Genomic DNA, 24,227 nt, shown 5'->3' on the forward strand with positions numbered 1-24,227 from the left:
GCCCTTTTCCTCCCTCTTTCTGGTCGCAAGGTTTTACTTCTCTTCTTATAGGACAGGAAATGACTTTGCTTCTGATCCACTGTCCCTTATCTGAGGAAAATAATTTTGTCATAATTCAGCCTTCGTTTTGGAAGGAATTGCTGAAGAACCTCAGGTCCCCTAAGAGAAAAAATTCAACTAACACCTGGCTACTTATGAATTATTTCCCCAGATCCACCTATTTCATAACTTAAGTGCTTTGTGGCTGAAAGGTCAGATCTAAAATAACCTCATATTATATTCTCCTTCTGAATATAGGAGATTACTTTCGTTGTACAGGTCAGCTCAGAGAACCAGCCAAGCAATGTTTAGCTCACAGGTGTTACTGGTTTGGATCTCCTGCAGGCAAAGTAGACTTGTGTAGAGATTCCCAGCTGAAGGCTGGCTGGCTTGTGTGAAGTTATTTGTCAGCTGTTCCTGGGTCCCTGAGGAAGGGAGAGGTGAACTCCTGTTTTCTCTGAGGCAACAGGGAGGTGCTCCAGCAAAGAGTTTGAATTTCCCTATTGAGCTGCACTTCTCAGGGAGGATTTGAATATAGACACACTCTGTTATTTGTAATGGTTCTTGAAATAACTGATTGTTGCAAAAATATTTTTTTCCAGAAGTCTCTGAGTTTGTCTTTTTTTTTTTTACTTCTAAAGAATTTGTACTGTCCAGTTTGCTTATTTCCGTGTGTATGTACATTCTTACCATAATTTGGAGCACCCCTGATTTTGTTAGTATATTTATCCTCAGCTATATCAGTACAGTGGAATAAAAGCTGAAGAAAGAATGGGGGGAGGAGGTGCTGTCAAAACCTTCCAGTTACTCTGTGACTTGGGAGAGGTTTACATTTTTCAGGGTTTTGGAAATGTTTCTGTTTCTCAACAAAAGGAAGGAAAGAGATGGAGTAGTTATGGGGACAAGGGATTCCGTGGAAGTGAAGCAAAGGGAGAGAAGACTGGAAAGCAGGGCTGTTACCTGGAACCCTGCTCTGCTATTTTCCTCTGAGTGAGTGACCTTGTTCATCAGAAGAAACCTCTTCTTAAGAAAAGCAGAGCTGGGCTAAAGTGAGGGACAGGGAGCAGTACGGAGCTTTTTGTTTCCATAAACTTACCGAGGAATGGCACGCAACTTCAATGCACATGTGATTAAACTAATCTAGTTAAAATCAGAAAAGGATTTCTCATAATTCAATTGGAGTTGTTTTTAATGTTTGGACTTTGGTCAAGGACAGCTTTATTGATTGAATTTAATTGCTTATATTTTCCTGTCCATTTATTGAAGCCCATTTTTCAAGTCACTTGAGAGGCTGCTAACATTTCAGAAAGGGGATATGCCAAAGCATTGCTTTAATTCATTATCTTTTTGGACATACAGTAGTTGCTACTTGGCCCAAATTAAATCCGTTAGAGAATGTGATCGCGTAATTACTTACAGGTATCCAAAACTGCTCTTAACAGAATTCTCTAGGAGGTTATGCATAAGATTTGTTTTGCCCTTACATTGGATGCAAATGTCTGGAATTTCAATGATAAATAAATATTTCATCAACCGAGGACAGATTTTTCTCATTTCCATATGTTGCTGATGGACTAAAATTCTTGTGATGTGTTTATTTTTCCTTAAAAATAAAAGTCTCTTATAAATTAGCTCAGTCACTTTTTCAAAATATGTAAACACAGTGATCCTTGAGGTAAAGAGGAAACCACCTGTGATTCTGCCTTGTTTTTTTTTTCTTTCAAACTATGCTCAACCCTGAAAGACTTTCTAGACAAAACTTCACATTAGCTAGATTGCTTCACACTGTGTTCTGATGATGTCAAGTCTGTGATTCTCTAAAAGTTACGTCAGTCTGATTCCAAATGGAGTGAAGGGCTGGATGTTCCCAGCCTGGAAAGCACTATAGGCTGGAAAACACCATAGCAAGGTCAGCAATGAGTTGCACTGCAAACCCCCAGCCATAGCCCTTCGACAGAACCAGAGCTCCTGTAGCTCTGTCCCTGCTTTCCTCACCTATTTGCTCCGATTTCCTCGTCTTTTGCTCCCAGTTGTGGCTTCCTGGCTTGGAGAAGTTCTCAGTCTAGCAAAGAAATGGGACAGGAGCCTGTCTGTAAGGACAGAGGAGCTTCTGCTGGCAGTTGTGGACCCACCTGGTGTTGGGCTCAGCTCTCTGGCTCTGCACTGAAATTACCTGGCATTATCTTGTGTTTTGTGAAAACTAAATCTGCAATAGTTGCGCTTGTTAAAATTGTATTTATTGATATGAGGTCTACGCAAAAAATGTGAATCTACCTATAAAAACTCACATTCAGTGCTTTTCAGGCACATTTTGTTAGGGAGATGCATAAGACCAGACTTTTTTAATTTCAAAAACCTCAAATCAGACACAATCCAGACTTACATATTAATTTTTCTTATTTAAGAGAGCATAATGCTTCCTTGGAGTGAGATAAGGTTCCCACAAAGACCCCAGGATTTATCCTCTTCTTGCAGTAGCTCTGTGGTTAACAAACGCAAGCTGAAATACCTGATATATGTAATACCTCTCCTCCTCACAAAGCACCCAACATTTAAATGTTGCCTAATTCACAAAAGTTTTGCTTTGGAATCCAGTGATCATATTTGATAAAAGGCACAAGGAATTCCTTTCACAAGGAATGGAACCACAGATGGTTATGTGATTTGAGGGCCACTGAACATCAACAGTTTTACCAAGTGAATCAGAATTACAGAAACACCTGCATGACTGCATCTGCAGACTCAGCTAAATTACGCTTCCATCCAGCCACATGATATTTAGTGTGTAATTCTTATGCATTTTAATCAAATGCATTGTAATGACAGTAGAAAATTTCAATATGAATGCACCTTAATGTAGGAGTAACTAATAGCTGCCATCCATTAGTACCAGCTAAGAGACATACTTCCTCCTAAGCAACAGGGGCACGGTTATTTTAACTCATTACCTGCTTTGTAAATGACATTTAATTGCACATGAAGTGGAGATGTTCACAGGACATCCTGGGAATGCAAGACTGAGCACCCAGAAGTTAGCAAATATTTGAAAAAACATTGTAGAGAGGTGTTCATGAACTCCCTGCATGGCAAGACAGGGTCTGTGCACTCTGCCCAAATGGTGCCTCCTCCCTGTAAAACTGCTCTGACTTTTGCAGTTTAATGCTGTAAAATTTTTGCTGAGCACAAGCAAATGTGAAGTTTGTAAAGGCTTTTGAGATTTGATGGATTTTTGAGACTTCCATAAAACATTTCTTGAGAAACAGATGATGTAGGCCAGTCTCCTGATTGTTGCTTTCAAACCAGGATGTTATCAGACCTTTACAGGGTCAAACTGTGAGAACAGTAACACTGAAAAATATTTCCTAGAACCTTTCTTATGAATAGATGAATTAGTTTGAGTAAAAGTTTTCTAGAAGGAAATCAGCCTGACAAAAACATGAATTTTGGAAAATGTCTTCTGATGGTTAATACTAGGTAAAGTTATGAGCACTGAAATTCAAGCTTTAAAACAGAAAAGACTGGCCAACCTTGACCAGCCAGCCTTGGGAGATGGAAAACTGTGAGTCACTGTGTGCTGAAATTGCTCTTATTTGGTTCTGTCCTGAGATGTGGCCCCAGTTTAGCCAGAGGTCAGTCTGATGTCCACAGGGACTAAATTCAAGATTTCTGCCCTGGTACGAGGTTCTGCCCACAATGTAGCTGGGGGGATCAGCACCAGATCTCTGGAAAACAGACACTGTTTTATCCTGGTACTGTTAGAGGCCTGTTCATGCTTCTAGTGCCAGTAGGGAAAACCTGAAAGCATGGAGTGAAGTAGAAAGTGAAGATTTAAACTAAGTAAATTCCTGAAGGGCTGGCTATTGAAACACTGTGCTTCCTGCCCATGTTTGACTTTACTTCAGTTCATTGGTCCCTAGTGCACCCAGAATTATAGCTCAGTAAACTTCTCCAAGGATCAAAACAACCATCCAAAATCTCAAAGTGTGGCTTAAAAGCAGGAAACCTCCTAGCAGAAAAGAGATTGAGAGAACATGTCTTGACTAGGTCATTTCCTCTTTCAGATGTGGACACATTTTCATTACAAATTACTCTGAAATCAGTAATTATTTTCATATGGTTAACAAAAAATACTGATTCAACATTTGCATCTCCCTGAATTGCACAGTGGAGTGGGCTTGCAGATGGCACAAGATGCATCAGTTTTACAAAACATATTGAAGACTTCAACTTCACGATGGAAAATGTTCTGTCATCACTTAACTTATAGGCACGTGAATTCCAGCAGAGTGGGGAGCCCACAGTTACAAGAACCACAAAAGATGCTAAAACCAGGTACACGGAAATAAAATGTAAATACTCAAAGTTAGCTCAGCTTTCCATTTGTTTTCGTAACTACTGGGTGTTAAAGCTCCAACCATCCTGCCTAGGTGGAGCCACACACAGAGCCCAAACATCCAAGTCCCACTTAATTCCTTAAAAAACCTGCCCTTTCTTTAATGGAGTGACTTAACTGTATACTGTTTCATGGCAAACAGAAGGGAACACACAGAATAAAGCTACTTTATGCATTAACCTTGGATTCCCGTTTGTGTCTAAGAAATATTTACCATGAGCCTGCAAACCCCATCAAGCAGCTCCTGTGTGGAAGAAGGAGAAGGGAAGGGAGGTTGCACTCGGTGGTCCTGTTAAGTGCAGTGATTTCTAATAACAGCCACGTTTGCTGTGAGTGATCTGGATCAACATCAAAAAAAAACCCCCATCTAGTCAAGTGCCCAGCAAGGGGTCTATTCTCATGTCCATGCTCATATGTTAAGTCCCATTGACAAGCATTAGTGGGAACTGTGTGCACATATGGATATGTGAATAGCCCCAATGGGATCTGCATAAAGTAGTGTTTGACTATACAGAGATCCCTTCAAATGCCACGATAAAATAGTCAAGGGGAAGAAGCCCTAAAAAGTGCTGTGAACAAGCCAAACAATTTAAAGAAATTGATAAATAATGGAGGTTAAAAATGAAACAGCAAAATTTAAATAGCATTAGAATCTGTTATTTGAACTAAATACAAAATGAGAATTATCTTTAAGAAATTAACCCTGCCCAAAATTTATAAAACCAGCTCATAACTCCAAGTTCTCTAATTTTTAGAGCCTCTTTGTCTTCCTCTTGCTCTATATCCTAAATAGAAACATGAGACACAGAAAAAAGCTCTTACCGACAAGAGGTGAGTTAAGAAAAGCACAGATAAGCATTGCTCTGCTGAAGAACACAGGACATGAAATAGTGGCAGCTCTACAATAGGTCAATGATAATGATGCTCCTGAGGTTATGCAACACCAACAGCCACTCTATAAATGTCAGAGCCTTGCAGAAGCTTCCTGGGAGAGGTTCCTTGCTACCTGAAAAGCCTCCAGCAGCCAATCTGCTGGACAACAAAAATCTCTGAAGAATTTGTTCTCTTTCTGTAGGCAATCTTCAGATTTTTTCCTGAAACCACTACCTAATTCAAAATCCCATTTTGGAGATTTTGAGGATTTTTGAATGCCATTTTGATGATTTGGAGAACTGTTCTTACTTATGCTCACATAGCTGAAACAACAAAACCCTTCCTGACAGCCACACATAAATAGGTGCAATGAACAATGAAATCATCAATTAACAGAGCAGACAGCAATCACTGCTGTGATAAGTGCCCATATTAAGAACCTAAATTGATGGGATATGGAATAGATGATAAGCAAATAATGTGTATCAATCAGGCCTAATTGTGATCAAGATCACTGGTTTCTTAGCCTGTTCTGGTGCCCGTAGTGGAATTCAACCACTGAATTGAAAGTTATTGCAGAGTCCTGCATGTCTACGAAAGTCTCACTGGCTTCAGACCCAGGTCCAAATTGTTCCAGCAATGCTGCTTTGGAACATTCCGAGGTGAAGCAATCCATATGACTGACAGTGAAAGCTCTTATCTTACAGGATGTCCTTTTCCAGTGGTCATTTAGACCAAGAGCCAACCTATTAATCACAGCAAACCAAAGCTTGTTAGGTCCCTGCTGGCCAAAGCACTTGAGAAGACAAAAGACACCACTTTCCAGCTGACACCTGCAAGTAATTACACATGGTGATAGCAGTGCGTGAAAGAACAATTTGAGAACCAATGCTAAGAAGAGAGGTGCATTTCTTTTTTATAGACTGAACTATTTTCTGATCTCTAAAGTGCCTTAGGGTCTTAGAAATCAAAGGCAAATTAGGGAGGGTAAAGAAAATCAGTTGCCAGGTGTTCATCTGGAGAAATGATAGATCTCCAGTGATTTTCACCAGTTCTGGAAGCAAATTCCCCTTCTAAGATGACACTGTATTTTATTATAAGGTTTTTAATCAGAGTAATGGCAGAGAGCAACTGCTCCATGGAGAAGAGAATCTGGAGGCCCACTCCTCCCAGAGTGTTTTCTCTACCTACCAACAGATTTTTCAGTCTGTCTCCAATGTCTTTGGATATCAGGACACATATGAGGCATGGCAAAGACAGGCATGCATTTTTAGGAAAAGGTAAAATATGATGGCTGATCCTTTCCTAAAAACCTCCTGGAGAGAAGAGGAGACAAGATGAGAAGATGGCTCCTCCTCTGAAGAGCACCAAGCAACCACAGCCAGGTAGGAGAACTCTTGAGTTATGCTCCTCTTTAGTGAATATTTATTACCTTGGGACTATTTGAATGTTACTGAATCCTGGTTAGAAAGGGAATGATGGGGAGAGATTCAATTTAAGCAGTATTTGTTAATAAAACTCAAAATGCATGCTATGTTTTCAGTACTGAATTCTGTCTTGATAAAACCCACGATCAGAAATTGTTTTCACTCTACAAGTGCATTGATATAATAAGTATCTAGAAATCCTAAGCAGGAAATAATGTTGCAAGGAGCAGTAAAGAGACGTGACAATATATTTTGCCTTGTTTTCTAGATTTCTACTTCTGGAAGATAATCTACCCCCAGGTTCGACTTCCAAGACTTCTTCATATTGAAAGAAAAGAGGAAGATGAATTTACACTCACAGACTGAGAAATAAGTCACCATCATGTTGTACCACCATATCCTGGATCTATCAGATATTTTAAAGAAAAAGAAGTTTCTCAGATAACATCCTTCCCATCAACTAATTTCAGCTCGTATTTCATTTTAAGATGCTGAGTTGATTGGTGGGACAATTTTCTGCTCCGAGTTGATCACCAGCATCACTGCAAGCCAAAGGCAGGTCCTCAGCCACTGCATCAATCTCTGCCTAAGTCCCTGAGACTGTTGAGCTGTCCAGGTTTTGCTATCACTGACGATTTCAATGTCCCTCAAATCTTTTGCATTTGAGTTATCAATTAATAATGCTGCTCAGTGTCTTTTTTTGCTTTGGTTTGTTATAGAGTTATCAGTGTCTCTTCTATGGACAGTGTGTTGTGTTGTAGTTATGGGGCAGATACCATCAAAGACATTCTGCATTTACACATGTAAGCAATGAATGAAATGCGTGAATCTCACAGAATTTTGTACTGAAATTTCCCTGAAGAATAGTCCTCTTGGGAAAACTACCCAGGACCACCTGGAGGCACATGTTCCATGCAGCTGGTGGAGTGTGTGAGGGAAGGCTGTAATTCCAGCTAGCTACAGACAGCTGAGGGACCACCTCAGGTAAATAATTAGGAGGTGAACAAACAAAAAAGTGCCATCTCATCATGTACCATACATGCACTGTGAGCTCTGCTGAATGGAGTTACTTTGCAGAGCTCGACACAATCACCTTGAGCTGAGGTTTTGCAGAGGATGCTTAGTATAAACTGAAAATGTTTTAACTGTCAGAAATGGCATCTTCCCTGGAGTATCTTTCTCTAGGGAAAAACAGCCTGATCCTCACCAGCTGTACATGGCAGTGCTGCTCCCACAGAGGAAAGGGCTGTCGATCCACAGCAGGGGTGGCTGGAAAGACCCCAGGGAGCAGTAAAGGAGACCTGAACATTAAAGTATTTCATATCAGATCCAGTTACATCTGTCTGTAAAATTAGTAACAACCTAGACACCTGTTAGTTATGATTCATGGGCTAATAAATATGTTAAAAGGCAGAAAGGATTGTGCTGAGCCTTGCACAGAACTGTCTGTGCTATTGGATTTGATAGAGTTTAGCTCCCAGCTTTGGTCAGGGGCTAGGCTGAACTGTGCTCCATCCAAAGTTAGATGGGAGACCTCCAAGAACATGCCAGAGCTGAAAGAAATGGGATGAGGTCCCTGCTTTCTCTTCCTTCTGCATTAGATTGAGCTGTAGTTGGAGGCACCATGAGATGGTACTGGAGAGTCTTGAAATGATTACTGCCTGCTCATGGCTTTGACAGTTGTTGAGTTTTTTTGGGTATTGAGAGAGGAGCAAGTGTGTAGGATGCAAGCAACACATAGGGAACTGCTGTGGTGAGTGTGTATGACCAGAGCAGAAGAGAGCTGTGTGAGCAGCGTGACAAGTGTTTGGCAGCATTTCTTACAGTAATCAATCACTGAGACAGAATTGTATCAGAAGAAGAGGCTTGGGGTGAAGTTTCAGGCTAATATTCTGCCTGTAACCCGCTCCCATCCAGGAATGTCTGATTCACATTGTGAATAAAACAGGCTTCTAGGTGGAAGACGGCCAGGGATGTGGTCACTGCTTCTCCTTTGCCACAGAGCAGAGGCACAGAACTCTGAGGAATCGGCCATTTCATACCAGGAGGCAGGCAAGGGCTGAAAGATCTACTGGTAGGGGGCTGCTTTTTGGGGGGTTTGTGTAGCTCCAGCAGCACACAAACTGTCTCTTTTTAAAAATAATACGTTATTAGAGATATATGAATGTGTGAAATCTGCACACCTGGCCTGAGTCTGGAGAGCCCATGAAATGTGTTAGGCTTGTTATTACTTGATTATTCCATTGCACAGGTGTACGTTCCTGCTCCCAAATGCTTATGCAATGACTGCTGATGTATATAGACTCAGCACTGAAGGCTAGAGAAAGCCCCTTGATACATGACAATTTATTGTGTGCTATTGTCCCTGCATTAAATGCACTCACTTGGTTTTAGTTACCACAGGTCTTCTGGTCTTGCTTTGAAAACAAAATGTGAAAAAAGATAGCATCTACTTTGCACCTTGAAAATCAGCCTTCAGCTACTCTGGCTATTAAAACCCCCTAAATTCTCACTTGAGTTTGTTTGACTTCAACTTGCAGTTGTCCATTTTTCTCTGAAAGATTAAAAATGTCATCAGTATCCAGCAGATAATTCCAGACACATCTTGTAGATACTTAAATACTTACACATTACACTCATGTCACGTCCCAGTGTTCTTTCCAGTAAGCAAGGCAGATTGAGCGCTTTAAGTCTTTCACCATTAAGCACTTTCTTCAGCCCTAAAATCCTCTCTGTGGCTCTTTTCTGCACCCTCTCCAGTTTTCCAACAATTTTTTAAAAGTGTGAGCACTAGAAACCACATAATCTTGTATTGTCTGTATTAAAAGCAATTGTGTTTGAATGGGCTCAGCTCATGAAGCAACTGAGATCATTTGGAGTGTCATTCTCATCGCTGTCTGTCACTCCACCAATGTTCCTGTCACCCTCAGATTTATCAGCTGTGAATTTACAGTGTTTACATCCAAATCATTGAAGAAAACATTGACTAGCATCTGACCTGATGCTGATCCTGGTAAAACTCTCCCGTTTGATAACAACTCCTGATTCATAGCTACTTTTTAACAGGCTGTTTGCCAATTCCTAATCTAATTAGTGCATGCTCTGCTGCTATTTCTAATGCTTTTTGATCAGAATATCACACAGTGTTAATTCTAATCTCCATTAAAAAATGAATATCACATCTCTTCATTGACCTTTATCATTCAGTCTTTACCTTCATCATATTATTTGATGCGCCTCATCAAAGAAAGAAATTGCGTTTGTCTGCTAAGGCTTATTTCTCCTAAAACTGTATTTACTGTCATTAATTCTATTTCCATTCTTCATGGCAGCTTTTCCAATACACAGTAACAGCTCAGGATGTGTTAGAGGCCTGGCTTTGAGGTCAGTACGTTGTGTTATCAAACCAACCACAACAATTCAATTCTTAAACCCACGCTATGAAAGCTGATACATTTCATTGTAGTGGCTTAATGCTTATTTACATTTATATATCACCAGGTGATTAAAAAGGACTATGCTGCCTTAAGCGTAGCCTGTGGAAAAACTCCTAGTCCTGGCCACTGTTTTCCAAGTGTTTCCCAGTGACCACTGGTATAGAAACCAGTACAACCTTAAGCTTCCAGGGAGAGCTACGCGCTTCCTGAAGCCTGCCTTAGAACACCACCATGAAAGGAATGATGATGAAATATCAGCTATCATGTAACTATCTATAAATGTTAGATTTCTACAAAGTGATTCCACTGAATTGTAATTAAGGGTTTGAAAGTCGAATGATTTTAAGTGCTAGTTTTAATTACCGCTTGGTGAACTTCAGTGTGTTAGAATTGTCACAACTTTCCTTTAGAATTAGTGTCAAGCCAGGCAATACAGTGGGAAATTATTAACTCATACTTTGGTTCAGCAATTATCTGCATTACAAGGTTTATGCAATTAGCTGTTTAAGATGTCATTATATTTTGCCATCTGGTACACAGGAGTTTATGCATATGAACAGGCACATGTTGAAGTGATTTTCACTATATGACACTTGATCTCAACCCAAATCATCACTATAATGAGTGGAAGACACAGTGTACAGTACATTAGTGGCAGGTGCATACTATCAACTTCATTTTAATAGAAGACTTTCATGTTTCCATTTTTAAAGTATTCTGCACAAGTGCTGAAGAATTAATTGCTCGTTTGCAATTTAGCAAAAAACGAGGACACGTTATTGCTAAATGCTAAGGAACATCAGCTTTCAGGAAAGCGGCCACTTATTTAAGTTATTTCCATCTGTAACTCCAGGCCAATTTCTGCTGCAGACAATAAGAAAGTCTCAGTTAAATTCATCTTAAAATGTTCTCTGGGGAACATGCTGAATTACCTTTGATAGTCTCACAGCACTGAAAGCCTCTTGAGAATACCTTAAGCCCACCTGTGGTGTGGTCCATGTGTGACAACCTCCAGCATCACTGGTGTCTGCCAGCACACAGTGTATCGTCACCTTGTGTCCTTGGCCTTACCTCTGCCTGATGTCACTTGTACCTGTTGGCTCACGCTTGACACACAGATCCTAAATCTAGGGGGAAGAGGTGTTGCTGTTGGCAGCCTCCCACCAGGAGAGCCTCGCTTCCAGGCAGTACAAAATGTAAATATCGATAACGCCAGCACTGCATACTCAGATAATACCTGGTATTTCTGACACATACTGCGTCTGGTGTTCTAAAAATATTCCCAGTCTTTAATTAATTAAATTGCATGCAGCTATTAACCTCATTTGACACAAGGAAACCGGTCTCTGGAATGGTAAGAGACCTCCTCAGTCACGGGAAGGCTGTGCAGAGCCTGAGAGCCAGCCACCAACAGGGACTGTGCTCACTGAACTGCCGTGCAGGCGGCTAAAACCGAGCTGCAACTGCAGCGCTGTCCCTTACCTGCAAAAGTAGGAGCCATGGTTTGGGGCAGGACATGGGTTTCTCATGGGAGAATGGACAGGATCGCTCCTGCCACATCCTTCTCCACACAGGACTGAGTGCTGAACACAGGACTGCTCATGAGACAGCGCAGTCACGTGGGTCTGCTGGAAAATCACACTTCTTAGGAATAGTCACTATTTTGGGTTCTGGTATTACACTCAGGATACTCCCCGTGTCTTGGAGCAGTGGTGGTTGCCTCAGAGGGGGAGAAGGCGGCGTTCCCAGACCTGCTTCCAGCCAGAGCCCTGGCTCCAAGCAGGGGACAGTGCTGCGTCTCCATGTGCAGTCGCTGCAACTTCATTATTGAATTACATTAACAGGCCGCCCTCTAGTGTCATATTTTATTACTTGGGTAAAAAAAAATGGGCCGGTCGAGTAAAAATGTGTATTTTGTCTCAGCGAACACCAGCAAGAGAGGCAGTCACAGAAGCAGCCAGGAAACATTTCTGTGGAGTACGTTGGAAAGCTCTCTGTCAGGTTAAAATCCCTAAAGTTTGAAGTTTTCTCCTGAGGTTCTGGAAGCCAGTCACAGAAAGCCCTAGGAAAATACCACAAATCCTGTGCAGAGTTTTCCTTTAAAATCAATGTTAACATTTCTGTAGGTGGTTATAGCAATACTGTGGTATATACATGCACCTATACCTCCAACATGAAGCGTTTCATCCTCTTGTACTTACATCAGTGTCACTTAGGGAGGTAACAGGGAGTGTCCTTCAAGGCAACACCCCAAGTGCAGAGGGATTGCTTTGCTGAGGCTGAAGACAGAAAGGTGGTAGACTTAAGGTTACAGGCAATTATTATTCAAGAGTTTGCAGCATTTTAGAGCTAAAACTTGAACATACTAATACTGAACAGACAATAAATACTTTTGCGTTCTGAAACCCTTACAGGCATTAGCATTAAGTGACCAGATCTGCCCTTACTGGGCTGGTTAGGAGTGGGAAAGGGGACGAAGCACCTTTAGGAGCATTGGCAGAATAGGTCACGCCAACAGCTGGTGTGAATTAGCAGGTGGAGGCAGCACACATCCATCAGCCAGAGACCTGTCCTTGTGTATTAATGTTCCCCCAAGCTGAAGCCACCTGCCCACCTTCCATTTTTCTGAGCGTACCTGTCTCCCATGGGAGATCTGCTCGGTCTCATGACAAAGCACCCTTTGGATAAATAACGGAAAGAACCTCAGCACCAATTGCAGGGCACAAGCATCCCTCCCTGACCCGCTGGGGACAGGGATCTGCCCCGCACATGGGACACTGATGGCGTCCAGCGATGGGCTGGGTTGCAGGAAAGGTGGGAAATGGTTTCCCCTAGGGAAATGTAACATCTGCACCCCCTCTTCTCCTCCAAAACCTCTCTGGAATTACGGAGCAAGGAGCAGGGGACACCCCACACCTTCCCCTCCCCACAGGCAGGCGGGTGCAGAGAGAGAGCCTGGCTCTGCTGACATCGGACACACGCACCCTGGCTGACGGAAACCTCGGGCAAAGCGAGGGCGAAGGTGCCCGGAGGCTTTAACACGGACGTATTTCCCCCGGTTTTGCCGTATTTTTGCTGCTTTCGGCAGCAAAGGCTGCCCGGGCCCCGCAGCCCCCTCAGGCGCCCGCGCGCTTCCCGCCGGGAGGGGGCGCTGCGCCGCTGAGGCGGGGGGGGGGGGGGCGCGGTGGCGCGGCGGGAGGGGCGGGGCGGGGCGAGGCGCGCGCGGCCGCCTCCAGGGGGCGCCGCGGGGCCCGGGCGGGCGGTGCCGCGCGGGGCGGGCGCGGGGGCGCGCGGCGGGGGCGCGCGGGCAGGTGCGCGCACACCCCCAGGTGCGCGGGCACGGGGACAGCCCCTGCCCCCCCGTTCCCGTCCGCGCACCCCCGGCGCCCCCCGAGCCCCTCTGTCACCGCATCGCACGCGGGAAGTGGGAGCAGCGAGGAGAGCAGGGGCCCAGGGATGCGCCGGCCTGAACAACTCCTCTGCGAAAGTTGTTGGGTGTTACCATCCCGACCGTCCGATCTGTATTTTGCAGCCCTGCGGGAACGCAACTGGGATTATTTATTATTGTTTCTTCTTATTAATTTAATTAAGTCTTGTTGGTGTAGCATTTTTTCGCCCCGTATTAAAGGAAATGAAGTCAACATCATTAAAAGGAGTGGAATAGGCGTATGCCAAAGTATTTGTAAGAGCACGTTAAAAATATTCTAATATGAATTCCAGCTGTCTCGCAGGCCTCTGGTAACTCTTCCAAAGAAATCCAGCGACGCTGCAGCCCTGCTGCCGTTGTCCGTGGGCTGAATGTAAATTTGTGGCAACAGGGGGAAGCAACCTTCGTTATTTCCTACACTCACACTTTTTAAATGAAGTCAACTAGGAATTTTTAAAAGCCTTTGGCATTGCCTTTGGAGTAAGGCTCCTGACATTTGGGATTAATGGGAAATTGTAACAACCTCACCTGCTCTAGGGAACAGCAAAAACCCCGGTGAGCCCACCCCAGTGCCACACAGGGCACATGGCATGGCAGGGGGCTGATGGTACCTGAGTGCCAGGGGCTGTGTTTTGGGGTATCCCTGTTCAAGTACAGCCATGTGTTGGGTTCCAGTGTGCATGGTGGCGTACTGGGGTGTCTGAATGCTGGGCTACGTTGTGCTGTGGTGCTTGTGTAGCAGGGTGCCTGTGGGCAGGTGTAGCAGCATACTGGGGTAGCTGTGTGCTGGGTTATCCTTGTGAAGGTGGCTGTGCTGTCCTGGGATCCCTGTGTCCTGGAGTGTCTGAGCGCTGGGGCACCTGTGCATCAGCAGTATCTGTGCTTGTGCTGGGCTACCTGTGTGCTGGGGCACCTGGGACCCAGGGGTACCTGTCCCTCTCCCTACCCTGGCTTCCCCAAGATGTCAAAAACCGTCCAAAGGGATGAGGTGAAGAACAGGGGTCCCGGCAGGATGGAAGAGCCCCCCTGCAAGAGAGGGTATATGGATGCTGCCTCTTTTGCAGTCCCCTGGGTGGAGGGCACTGAAAACACCAGCACTGGTCCTTTCCCTATAGACCTTCCTCGTGTCTCAAAAGCTTTGGGAACAGCAGCACAATAGCTGCAAGGAGGGAAAAGCAGCTTCCCTGGAGTTTCCACTGGACAGGGACTGCAGTTGGCCATGGTCACTCTCTTCTTCCACTCAGGTGTCCAGTGTTTTCCTCTGCTCTATACATTTCTCCTTGGCTTACTGATTTTCTAAACCATAGGGAAGGACTTTCCTTGGAGATTCAGTGTTCTCTCTGTGTTGCACATGCAGGAGGCCGGTCCACAGGTTCCCTTTGCCAAGTGGGGCAGAAGTCACTTGCACCAAAGTTTGGAGCTCAGCAATACTGAAAATCTGGAGATATTTCTTGAATTTAACGAGGGGAGCTGCGTGAAAATCAGAGTTTGATGCTGCAGTGCAGTGGCAGGAAACAGTTTCAGCCTCCTGCCCTGTGTGCTGCATTATTGCTGGGGGGCTTATCCCAGATTTTATTAGCCGTGTAAGCATCTCCAGCAGCATGCGACCGTCCTGCTCTCAGGAGTGCCTGACTCCTCCCTCAAGTCTCAGTGACTTGCCAGTGCAGCTGGTGGAATTCAGGCATTCCTGAAAGTTCTCCCCTGCAACCCTGCCCTGACCCTGGGCAAAGCCAAGGGGACCCCACATTGGGACAAAATACCCAGGGATTGTGCCAACCCCTGAATTGTAGTGATACCACCAGCACTTTTCATACTGATTTTCCTTTTTTCTCTGCTGTTAAAGGATGTGATGGGAAATAACAGGCAAAGCCACTGCAGGGCCTAACAGGGATGGTGGGGGGAGGCCAAGCTGCGGTCCCAAGACATGATACCCTAATTTCTCAGGGCCAGGGGATCCTTGGCTTTATGGATTTGATTCATGAGTGATGGGAGCCGTGCTTGGACACTGGGGTACCGCAGTTGCTGCACCCGGCTGGCACAGAGCCCCTCTGCTGCAGGGCTGGAAGACCTGGAGGCTGCCTGAGGATCTGGGAGAGCTGGAGGCTGCCCGGGGGTCTGCATCCCACCGCCGCCGAGGAGGATGCTGCAGCTCCAGCATGGGAGCGTGCAACCCTCCCACAGTCACATCCATATGGGATGGGGATATATGTGGATACGCACATGTACGAGCGGGTTGCAGCGCTGGCAGGCAGGACCACGCTGGGCGGGAGAGCTCGGGGGTCCCCCCGCACCCCCCGCCGCGGAGCCGGGCCCGGGAGGCGCCGCGGGGAGCGGCGGGGGCGGGCGCGGGGGGGCGCGGCGGCTGCCAGGTGCCCCCCTCCCTCCATCCCTCCATCCCTCCCGCCCTCCGCGCCGCCCCCGCCACTTTTATTGAGACTTTATTTTGCGGCGGGGGTTGGGGGGCGCCGGTTCTCCCATGGATTTCTCCCCCCCTCGCCTTTTTCTTTCCGTTATTTATATTTTTTTATTAATTTTTTTTTTGGGGGGGGGCGGGGGAGGGGGCTCCGAGCTGGCCAAAACCTTCCCGCTCTCCGCATGTGCGTGATTTACAGTGACAGAATTGCGAGCCGGGGCTGGAGCAGCGATAAATCAGCTCCTCGCCGGCGCGGGTTGCCGGGACTCGCCCAGCGCGGGACGGAGACTGCGGCAAAAGAGAGAGGGGGAAAGGGGGAAAAAAAAAAAAAAAAGAAAAAAGAAAAAGAAAAGAAAAAAAAACGGGGGGGAGGGGGGGGCGGAAATACAGGGAAAAAAACCTCGGCAGCCCGCGAGCCGGGGAAGCGAGCGGCGGGGGTTGCGCGGGCGCGGAGCGGCTGCAGCGGCCCCGGTCTGCGCTGCTCCACGGGCTTTTCCTGTCTTGGTTCCTTTTTTGGGGGTGCTTTTTCTTACAGATTTTTTGGCTTTTTTTTTTTCTCCTTTTTCTTTCCTCCTTCTGTACCTTAGATGAAAATGGCTACCAGTGACTTGGAGAGCGTTGGGAAGGCAGAGCTGGCAGGTTGCGAGATTTATTTATTTATCCCCCCCCCCCCCACCTCCCCCAAATAATCCAGAGGCAGACCAAAATCAAGCAGCAAACTTTAAAGGCTTTGCTTTAATTCTTTCCGCCCCGCTCCTCTATTTTCTCTCCCCCCACCCCCGATGCGGTGCCAAGGCTGTGTCGGAGGGGGGGCCCGGAGGACGGGGAGCTTGCGACGCCCATCACGGTCGCCCAAGCCGGGCAGCGGCTGCTCGGGGAGCGGGCAGGAATCGGGCAAAACCGGGCAGGATCCGCCGCGATGCGAACTCCCTCGGCGAGTAAAAATGGTGCCGCGGAGCGGGCGGATGCTGCGGTGGACACTGCGCTCCCGCGTAGGGATTATCCACTTTTTTTTTTTAATTATTATTTATTTTTGTTGTCATGCCACAGATCTACAACTGTACGTGCAAATAAAAGCGAGAGCTCACGGATACCGCTTTCCTTCCAGCGAGGACTGAGTAGTTAATCCAATAAGTATCTGTATTGTTTGGGGCGATGTGTGTGTGGTAGGGGGGAGGCAGTTAATCATGTATCGCAATGTATGGATAAAATATATGAATATTAAAGTGACGTGGGGGAAGAGTCCCGGCGCGGGGGCTCCTTTCGGGGGAGAGGACAAAGAAGAAAGTGGAAACAATCTTTTAAAATATTTTCCATTCATAAAAATGGCAGAGGGCTTATCCACCAGTCTATTTCGGCATCTGACTGAACAGCTAATGCGTTATTGCCAGCTTCAAAAGATAATTGTAGTGTCGGTAGAGACCTAATAATACAGTAGCACATGTAATTTTAAACAACACCTCATTGTTTATTGGGATGTAACTTTCCCAAAGTTTATTTGTAGCATTAAGAGATTTTTAAGTGCAGGAACAAATTGCAAATGAGCAGCTGTGGGGCGATGCACGGTTTGTGTGGCTACAAGAGTTTCTATATTTAGTGACAATCTGAATCTGAAGAGGATTAAAAAAAAAAAGATAGAACATTTTTAAGGAAATGCTTATTTCCTCCTGGAGGAGGGGGGAGCTGGGCTGGGGGATCTCCTGGCTCGGGTTTTCAGTTTTCTGAGGAAGAAATAATGCAGTCAGTGTGTCTTTGCCCACGAGCTTCACGACTGTATGTACACCTGCTCCACAGGCTCAGAAATAACATTTTCATGCAAGAAGTTAAGGAAGGGGTCGGGCATACGTACGTGGGGCAGTGTCGTGATTTATGTGCTTTTCCAGGAATCCAAATAAAACCATAGCTGAGCATATCCCTTTGTAAGGGCCACCTGTGCATCGCGCCTGGTTGTTCCGGGGGTTACCCTGTGGAAATCTTCCCAGCCCAGTATAGAAGTTAACACAACAGTCGGGTGAGCAGAGGATGGTCTCACCTTCTCCCTGCTGTTAGGAGAGGAAAGCAGTGATTGTGACAGGCAGCCCACACGGATTACACTTCCTTTTTTCTTTTTTTTAAAGAAAAACTCCCTTTCTGCAAAAAAAAACCCCACCAAAGCAGCCTCTCCAGAGAGATCTAGTACCAGCGCAGGGTGCCCAGTGCAGGGATCTATATTGCCAGGGCTTACAATGCGGCAGGTCAGTGAATTACAGTAATAAAGACTTCAAAAAAAAAAAAAAAAAAAAAAAATCAGGTGCTGAGACTAACACATTTCTTTCGCTATTCCAGAGGAGCCGTGGGCACTGGGAAAAGGCAGAGCAAGCAGAAGGGACCGGGTGCACTTCACTCTGTGGTTTCTTACAAAATCTTTTAGGCAGAAGCGCTGGGTCTCGTGCAGGTTTTTGAGTTGTTACAACCAACCTCTGCACGTGAGCTACGGCACAGCTTTTATGACTCAATCCTTGCATGTTATGAAGTTGTCTATAAAATTAGAGGAGGTAGAGAGTAAAAAGTTACTAATCTCAGAGGAAGAGTACTACTTTTAATTCCCTAAAATTTAATTTAGTTCGAAGTTTATGGTCTAGAAGCGGGGGTTTCCAACTCCAGCTGTGTTAGTGCCTGTCCTTCCTATGAAGAACATAGAACTTATCACCTTTTAAAGAATACATAATTTAGGGCTGAAAGACGTATTTTTAATAGTAGAAAAGAGACAGAGTTAGGAAAACTTGTGATGGAAAACTTCCCTGCCCTGTACCCACGAGGAAAGTGATCAGACCTCATGTGCTGTCTGGGATAGCAAGGCTAGAACTATTTTATAAAGAATAGTTGCAGAAGAGATTTGCATATAAATTTTGTGCCAGAAAAGCAGTAATAAACCTGCACCTGTTACCGTGCCCTCCTAACCAGCCCGTCTGTAACCTAGGCACAAAGTTGTCTGAGTTTGCATCTGAACAGCCACTCATATTATTATTATTATTGTTATTGTCATTCTTTTTTCTTCCCAAAACTTTTGCATAGATAAGAAATGTGGAAAAAAAATGACTTAGCAGTGAAGCCGATTGCTGGTTTGATTTTTATTTATTTATTTGGGGAAATAATGCCCATCTTATTGTGAAAGTTACAGACTCCAGAGAAAAGCCTGCAGCGAAGGGCAGCAGGGAATGCATGTTAATGAGGGCTAAAAGACCACCACTGCTTCTGAGCAGCGTAGGTCGATGTTTAATTTAGTATTAATATTCCTGTTTTCTCTTAGATGTAACTTTTCTTTGTCACAGAACTGTTTATGTTATCTGAAACTTTACAAAGTCCAGTCAGCAATTCTTCAGGTTCATTTTTCACACCCTCTGTTGAATCTCAGCTTTTATATTCTGAGCGAACCCTGAATGTAAAATGTTCTCAGGTAAAATCAGGGACAAAAGACTTACTTTCCTTTTGAGAAATAGATTGCATAAATAAATATGACAATGCATAGACACATAATATACTGAAATAAATAGTGTGTGGATGGGTGTGGATGGGTATATAAACAATATTTGCCACACCATGTTTATACCACTCTTGCGCAAACTTTACCAAGCGAAATTTTCATTGAGGTGTGCAAGATTAGGACCAAAGTGTTTATGCCAAACTGCCTGATAAAACATTGGATTTAGGACAACGGCAGTATCAGTTCTGTATGCTGTAATCACTCCGTATCGCTGGAGAATGATTTCGTACCATTGTGAGAGGTGTCCCTCAGCTCCCAGCAGTGATAACACCGTGGGACTGTGTACAAATAAAATATAGCTGAGGACGACTGTACCTATTTGTGTCTTTCCTGTTTGTGAACAGGGTCTTTATCCAGCTCGATGGTGGCATCAACATGGTGGGAAGGGAGTTTTAGGTTCCTGCGGGCCCACAGTGTGGCCTGGGCCGACGGGCACTACTCAAGCCCACCCGTAAATCACAGTGAGCTTATTAAACTGCAATCACTTTCACAGGGAACTTTCACTTTGAGGTATATTTTGTTTTTTCAAAAAAACCCTGCTTGCAAAGCAGTTTTTACATTAAAGTAGCGTTACCATTTATTTTGCTCCCCATAAGAATATCTACAGCAAAACAAAAGGGGAAATGCTGCCTCTCCCGCCTCTCTCCATTCTGCTGCTTCCTTTCTGCAGTCTGCACACTTTTGCTGGGAAGTTATTTCCTCTGCAATGCATTTCGCAATAGACTCGAGACCCTGTGGAAATGCATTACAACTCTGCAGGCATTTCTGCAACGCGCTGGGCTCCGGAGCCGGCGCCCCACGTCCAGGCGTGCCAGCAGCGATGCTGCCAGCAGCTCACGGTCAAAGCAGGACTTTCCACAGGAAGACTGACCAATTTTCAGTTTACTTCTTCCCACTTGCTCTTAGCACAACTGCTTTAATTCCCCACATGAACGTGGCTTTGGTGATACAGCCATGGCCCAGACCCCAAATGGTGGAGCTGCCTTCACCTGCCAGATACAGACTGCAGTACTTCTTCATCCCCCCACTCTCCTTCTGGGAGTCATGGCAATGGACAGAAAATATTGCACAGAAAAACATTATTATTCACATCTATTTAGTGGTGTAAGGTGAGAATTTCCATCAAACATGCTACCCTACTTTTTTAAGCTTCTCCTTCAAATTTGCAGCCTGGAGGTTGAAAGTTCTGCCCTCCTGCCCTCCTGTTTTAGGACGACACAGTGTTCACACAACCATGGTGTTTATTGTAGAGTCATAGAATGGCTTGGTTTGGAAGGCACCTTAAATATCATCTAGCTCCAACACTCCTGCTATGGGGGACTCTATTTCAGGATCTGAAGCCTTTAAACTAAGGAGGAAAACCCCATTATGCTCAGTTCTCTGTGCACACATGCAATAAAAAAGCAATCTCTTCCCTGGAGAGAGTCTTACAGAATATTCTCATTTTTGGTAGCTTCAGAACATTCCTGATTTCATGGCAGGTGGTGGGACCAGGTTAGGCACGGCACTAACCTACTGCTCCTCCATGACATTTCTACTAGGACTCGTAGATAATTCTGTAGTGGGTTGTGGGACAACAGAGAAACATCTGGGCATTGATTTCCATCAACTATACTGGCACTTAGGTCTCTTGGGGATGTGAGTCAGCACCGTGTGGCTTGATGGAAAGGGGATCAGGACTGAGCCTGGTGATTTCAGCGGGCTTCTGGCTCTCAGCGGGGTGAAGCTGCTCCCAGGGCAGCCACAGTGGCTCTCCCAAAGCCACCAACATCTCTCAGGGCCCAGGAGCGCCCTGTTGTCTATCTCAGGCCTTTCATGATTGCTGCTGTATGTTAACAGGCCATACCACATATAGCCCAGCTATTGTCAGCGCTGATCCTTGTCCAACTGACGGGCTATTCAAAGCGCTTCTCAAGCCTCTCCAAAATCCCAGCTTGTTCTACCCCGATGACAGCCATCCCTCCCATTCGGAGTTCTCTTTGTACACTTGATAACATGGTGGAAATCCCTTATTATGCTTCTTTTAATAATGCTTTCACATGGCAAGGGGACATGATGTTTTAATTTATGCAGTACACATCATCCTTCGACAATTTGCTAAGAGGAGCCCTCGCGACCTAAGCCTGCTCCGAATAACACAAGTTTATGCAAAACCAGTGGTTTCCAACCTGTGGTCTCCAGACCGCTGGGAATCGGCGGGCTCCTTCCGAGGGGTCACCAGGAGGTAACCAGGAAAGCAGAGCCGCTGCCGGGAGGTTCAAACGCGCCGCCGTGTACAGAGCTGCGCCGTCACGAGCGCAGGTCTGGGGCTCCCAAACTGCAAACTGAAAATCACTATCTCAGGGATTTTTACTTTCTTACTCTTTTTTTTTTTTTTGTCTCTGTACTCAGTACGCTGCGGCTGCAACCTCTGTGTCTTTAAATACCTGCTCAAGTCGATTAAAAGCAGTAAATTCAGAGGGGTAACCACACCACTCCTTGTGAGTTGTGTGAGTTGAAGTCTCACTTTGTTGTCAAAAAATAGCAATTAACCTTCAGATCCACTTGCTCTTCCCCACCCCCCCCCCCCCCCCCGAATTAATTTTGCAGTATTATCACGCATCTTGAGGCTTCTAGTTTTAAGCATATAATGCTTCTCCTGTTAATGAAGCGGGTATCCACGATCAAGGGGAGCTGAGAGCCACGGACAATTGTTTGTTTGCCTTTATTTCTCACGCCCTTTGAAGGTTTCTCTTTCTCCTCTGTGCGTTTTTTTTTTTTTTTTTATTAAGTGACTTTAGCAGATTGTACCCTCGGAGCTGTGAATAATGGGGTTATTCTACAAAAATGGCCAAGGCTAGTTAAGACACACAAAGCCAGGAAATCCTTTCAGGGATGAAATCAGGACTATTTTAGGGGTGCTGTGTAAGTTGGAGACTTTGCAGCTCGGCTGCTGCATCGCTGCCAGGCACGGCCACGCTGCGGGGACGATCGGTCCTCCCCCGCCGGAGGCTTGCCCGGCCGGGGGGACCCTGCACCTTCACCGCACCGGGGGGGAAAAGCCTGGGGGGGTTTGCAAAGCACGGGGGGTGCAAAGGTGGACGTGCAAAGGAGGATGGGGGGTTTGCCAATGCCAGGTAACTTTGCCCGTGCAGCAAAGGAGCTTTGCTGGTGCAAGGGACGGGGGTTCCCCGCGCTGGGGAGGGCTGCCCGTGCCGGGGGGTGCGCATGGGGGGTACCGGTGCGGAGAGCGGGGTTCCCCGTGTGGGGGGAGGGAGGTTTCCCGTTCAGAAGGAGGTTTTGCCCATGCGGGGGGGTTAACCATGCGGGGGGGGGGCTGGTTATCCATGCAGGATGGGGGTTACCCGTGCAGGACGGGGGGGTTACCCGTGCGAGCGGCGCTCGCACCGCCCCCCCGCCGCCCTCCCGGGGAGGACCCCCGCGGCTGGGAAGGGGCTCGGCGGGGGCGGGACACTGCGGGCCCGCAGCGGGGCCGCCCGCCCGGCCGGGGGTGTGCGGGGGGATGCGGGGGATGTCCGTGAGCCCCGCCGCCCCCCGGTGCGGGTCTCCTGTGCGAATCGCGGCGATTGCGGAAATACGCGGGGGCGGGGGCGAGGAGGTGGAGGAGAAGAGGGAGGAGGGAGGTGGGCGGGAGGCTGCCGAATCGCTCGTAACTTCTGCAAAGTCCCGGGCACTGGGAGCCCACCCGGCAGAGCGGGGACAGGCAGCGGCAGCGCCCGGGCACGCCCGCCCCGACCCTGGCTCGCCCCTTGCCGCAGCCACCAAAACCCCCAAATCACCCCAAAATCCACTTCAAAACAAAACCTTCACCCAAGGGAAGAAAAAATCCCAACACATCCCACCTAAGAGCCGGCGGCAGTTGGCTGCGGCGGGTTTTCCCTTCCGGTTCCCAACGGCCGCGAATCGATTTTAGCCATAAAAAATACTAAAAAAATGCGAAAAAAGAAAAGAAAGTGCCGCCAGCCGCCAGAGCCCGCAAAGTTTCTCTTGCACTGTTATCCGTGTTATCCCTCTTATCCCTGCCCGTGGGACGCGGCGCCGCCTAAACTCTTGTTTTTGTATTTTTAACCCGATTCCCACGCTTTCGCAGAGGGAATTCGCTATTGTGTGCGCGGGGTCTGGGCGCGGAGGGAGCGCGGGCGCGCAGGGCTGCGCCGCAGCTTTTTTTTCCCCTCTTTTTTTTAATTTTTTCTTTTTTTTTGTCAGGGATTTGGGAAAACCGCTGAGCTTGACAGATTCCCCCCGTCCCCCCCTCCCCGCCCGTACGTGCGCGCCGACTCCGTGCGCGCCGTCTGGAGCGCCCGCGGCCGCGCACAAAGAAACGCGCCCGGGCGCGGGCTGTGACGGACCGCGGCGGGGACCAATGGACGGGGCGGGGCATTGTGACGTCACCGAGCGCTGTCCAATCAGCGGCGGGGGTGGGTGTTGCGACGTTTGAACTCCCCCGGGGGGAGGGGCGCGCCTTTTTTTTCTTTTTTTCTCTTTTTTTTTTCCTTTTTTTTCCCCTCCTCTTTTATTTTTTTCACTCTCTCTCCTTTTTTTTTTTTTTTTTTTTTTTTTTTTTTTGCCTTTTCCGCCGAAGTTGGCGGCGCCCCGCGGGGCCGCTGGCGGGGCCGGAGCCTTGGAAACCTCCGGATTTAGCACCCAAAAAAAAAAAAAAAAGGGGGGAAAAAGGGGGGATGGGAGAAGAAGAAA

The 24,227-nt window shown here is 46.5% G+C and overlaps 1 protein-coding gene and 2 long non-coding RNA genes across 12 annotated transcripts in view; all 3 read left to right on the forward strand.

The window, feature by feature from the left end:
- Nucleotides 1–24,227, forward strand: part of NFIA (nuclear factor I A) — a 350,608-nt gene that overhangs the window by 74,957 nt on the left and 251,424 nt on the right. The gene's annotated exons all lie outside the window — the stretch shown is intronic.
- On the forward strand, nucleotides 778–9,913 carry LOC125330308. Its single transcript, XR_007205456.1, has 2 exons — nucleotides 778–6,690; nucleotides 7,001–9,913. It is a non-coding gene; the product is annotated as an uncharacterized LOC125330308 (long non-coding RNA).
- LOC125330307 lies at nucleotides 16,416–17,116 on the forward strand. The gene is made up of 2 exons (XR_007205455.1): nucleotides 16,416–16,648; nucleotides 16,805–17,116. It is a non-coding gene; the product is annotated as an uncharacterized LOC125330307 (long non-coding RNA).

Source organism: Corvus hawaiiensis, chromosome 9 (assembly GCF_020740725.1).
Source record: "Corvus hawaiiensis isolate bCorHaw1 chromosome 9, bCorHaw1.pri.cur, whole genome shotgun sequence".
NCBI classification, from domain to species: Eukaryota; Metazoa; Chordata; class Aves; order Passeriformes; family Corvidae; genus Corvus; species Corvus hawaiiensis.